Source organism: Pygoscelis adeliae, unplaced genomic scaffold (assembly GCF_000699105.1).
Source record: "Pygoscelis adeliae isolate BGI_AS28 unplaced genomic scaffold, ASM69910v1 Scaffold160, whole genome shotgun sequence".
Classification (NCBI taxonomy): Eukaryota; Metazoa; Chordata; class Aves; order Sphenisciformes; family Spheniscidae; genus Pygoscelis; species Pygoscelis adeliae.
Window position 1 is genome coordinate 4264402 of NW_008824035.1, and position 3540 is coordinate 4267941.

Below are 3540 nucleotides of genomic sequence, written 5' to 3' on the forward strand. Positions count from 1 at the left end.
TAACATTTCGTTGTCAGCAAAACAATTAAAATAATATTTGCAATTTTTAGTAAGTTACTGAAAAGAAAGTAAACTTACTTTAGTAAGTTACTGAAAAGAAAGTTTTAGAACTTACTGAAAAGTAAGTTACTTTTAAGCCTCTCAGGTAAATAAACGAAGTTTTGTTAAACAAATTGCTCCATCCATAACGTATAGATTTTATTTTCTCTGTTGAATGGTTACACAATAGTGCACGTAACTAAGATCTCGTGAATTTTGCCTTTTTACTTTGTCCTCCTTAAAAAGACTCAATTTTTTTTTGTACAAGACACTAAAAAACATCCCATTTCAGTTTTCCTATTCCAAACTCGATTCCAAATGTTTCTCCTTCCCCTTAGCATTAAGCTTCGGGCTCTGCAATTAACACACATCAAATAGATCTCAGGATGTCACCAAAAGGTGTAATGCTACTACGATGCATGTCTGAATTTAGGCATGCAAGTAATCCAATTAAAGTCAGTACCTGCGAAGTCAAGCACATAAGCCGAAGACAGGCTTTAATATTGTTTCTGTGTTCAGGTTCTCAAGTGCTTTCACAGCCATTTCTCTAACGTATCATCTGCATCCCATTTAAAAAAAAAATACTAAGATACCCCTCAGTGTGCTGTACGGAAAGTCTCAAGAGTACCACGGAAAGACTCAGCATGCAGCAGTTGTTCATGGTATGACTCTCTGCCTAAAACACTAAAAATTTCTTAATAGTGCAATAAAGAGAACTAACTTGAATTATAGTTGAGTTATACCGAACTACTGAATTACAGTTAAAACTAGCAATTCTCTTGTTTAACATAATGCTAGATACGAGAAATCACTTAGTGCAGAAACTTGAATTCAGTACTCTAGCAAAACCCTACCAACTTGGCAAGAGTTTTACGCAAGTAAGTATTGAGTGATTCTTCAAACACTTCTGAATTATTAATCAGGCCTGCAAGCACTTGCAAACTGGGGTCTGAGAACTTGGTCCTTTATTTATTTAGAATAAAAGAAAAAGAAATATTAGTTTACACTACATTTCTTGAATTTCTGAACCCATTGAGATAATTTATTTGTAATATTTCAAAAGGGTTTTTTTTAAATCATCCCATATATGACCAACATTTGTAATCCCTGTCATTCCTGTAATGAATTGTAGATATAGAAAATGAAAGTATTTTTTGTTTAAATATCTGACAGAAAGAATCATTATACTTCATGCTCCCAAGTACACAATAGTGACTGGTAAGATTATGAAGTATCTTAATTATAGCATTATTTCTATACAAAATCTTTTAAAATACGATACAGGAGCAACATATTTGATTATTTTTTTGTTTTTCTAATGTCAGAGCAGAATAATGCATTTAATGGATTAATAATCTGATACAGAAAAACACCTCCTATGCAGTAACTCCATAGAATGCAACACTCTGGATTATTAAATTATGCTAGGTAGACTAACCATAATTTAAAAAAATTCTTGCTGAATAAAAAATACACAGTTTGACACAAAGACCAGCTGACTTTTAGTTATACTTTAATTCAAACTAATTTATCTAAATGAAAACCCACTATAAACACACAAACTACGCTCACTATACTAGCTAGGCAAACTCACAAAGTATGTTTTGAAAATGGAATTATTTAAATTCAGGAATAACTTTTTTTTTTTTAAAAAGATTACAGTAACTGAGCTAAAACAACATATTTCAGATTTGTCAGAGGAGGGGGAGAGGTTGATAACATACTAAGTAATTCAATACCCTCATTCATACGACCTTAGTCTGACTGCAGTTCAATTAGCCTATACTACCTGAATAATTTTTACAATGGAAAAAAGGTAAATATTTTTTTTTATGTACAGCTCATTAGTTTCCTAATTATTTCCTCTTCCTTCAGGACAAATAAAAAGGCATCTTTGCAGTTCATCTCTGAACAGGGCTGTGCATAATCCTATTTCAAGAAACATTACCATAGCTCTGCTGAATACAGTGATCAGTGTCTTCACCTATAGATACACAGTAGCATCTCACACTGTTTTGACAGCATTTCATATATTTTTTACAATCTAATAAAAACATCTGCAACAAAGAAAAACACAACGACTATTTTATATTACAAGATATTGTAGTATAAATTAATAGCATTTCTCAACTCCGTAAAGAAGAAGTCAGGAATAATAGTATTCATAAATATCAGGAACGAGCTCCCAAATCAAAACGGTAACTTAAAAAAACCCAAAACAGATTTTAGAAGGCTGCAAAGTGCTTTGAAAACATTAAAAACAAAACTCAACTAGTGCCTCCACATTTCTTGCTATGAGCTTTATTTTTTCACATCCCATCCTGAAAGGCAGACAATGCTAAATTTATGACAGATTAGCAGAATTTCTCAGATATGTATCACAGGTTCCACTCACTTGCATTAAATCCCCCAAAGCTTCTCTACATGGCCTACTCTAGGAAAAAAAAATAATAAAAATAGCTGTTTTTTCCTACCTGTACATTCAGTTTTATTTACAATACCTTGAGAGACAGAAAGATGTAATGGTACAGTTTCACCAAACTATCCCACATCAATCTCAGCTGTTCTACTGAGAGTACGAGTACCAAAAAAAGTTACACTAACTTTCACAATTACACATTAATTTTTAGAACTATCACACGACAACAAAAAAGTTACCAACTTTATAAATTACAGGAAAAAAATACAAATTTTTAATTTTTAAAGAAAAACACAGTTACCAAAAATGTATTTTTTACCGTACCTCTTTTTAATTTTTTTTCCCAGAAAGCTGATCTTAACAGGTTATAAAGAAAATTATTTCTTCAGCCACATGCCTTTGTATTTTATTTTTATTTAAAATAAAAAGTCACATAAATGATAAAAAATTTGGTTTTGGCCATTTGGCTCCCTCCCCGAAATTGACACTTTATAAAAACCTTCTGTACTTCTTTTCCCCCTCCCTCTCTCCCTCTCTACTACCTCCAAGATGGTAGGAAAGTTGTTGTTTTGGAGGGCAGAGGAGCCGCTCTCTGATGTTATGTCCTCTCAGTGCCTGTAGTGGTGCTGTAGGAGGCTGCTGGCTCTCTTCTTGAGCAGCCCCAGCAGCCCTGCCTTCTTTGCTGGAGAATATATTCAGGGATTCCCCTTAATAATCACCTACCCTCTGAACACTTTGTAGTTTTAAAATAATAAAGAGCCCCCAAAGCTTCCTCCCCACAAAAAGCAGGATCTTCTCAGAGCCAGGGGGGCAGCAGCTCCTCAGCACAGAGCCCGAGCCCATTCCCAGTCCCTCTGCTGGGGAGGAAACTCTGATCTGTCAGCCCAACAGAGGGAAAGGGGGGAGAGGAGAGAGAGGAGAAAAAAAAAGCAGCTGGAAAGGTAAGCCAGGCCCGGCCTGCATCCCCGGGCTCGCGTAGCGCGGCAGGCGGTGCGAAGCGTGCAGGGCGGGCGGGGAGGCGGGCTACGCGAGGCCGGGGATCGGCCGGGGCGGGGGAGGGCGGCGGGGGGGGGGGGGGGGGG

General features: G+C 36.2%; 1 protein-coding gene across 1 annotated transcript in view; it reads left to right on the forward strand.

The window, feature by feature from the left end:
• The first annotated feature begins 2887 nt into the window (after window positions 1-2887).
• INO80D (INO80 complex subunit D) overlaps window positions 2888-3540 on the forward strand; it is a 39832-nt gene continuing 39179 nt past the window's right edge. Inside the window, exon 1 of the mRNA XM_009332098.1 lies at window positions 2888-3399. The gene's annotated coding sequence lies outside the window, so the exon portion shown is untranslated. The remainder of the gene's footprint in view (window positions 3400-3540) is intronic.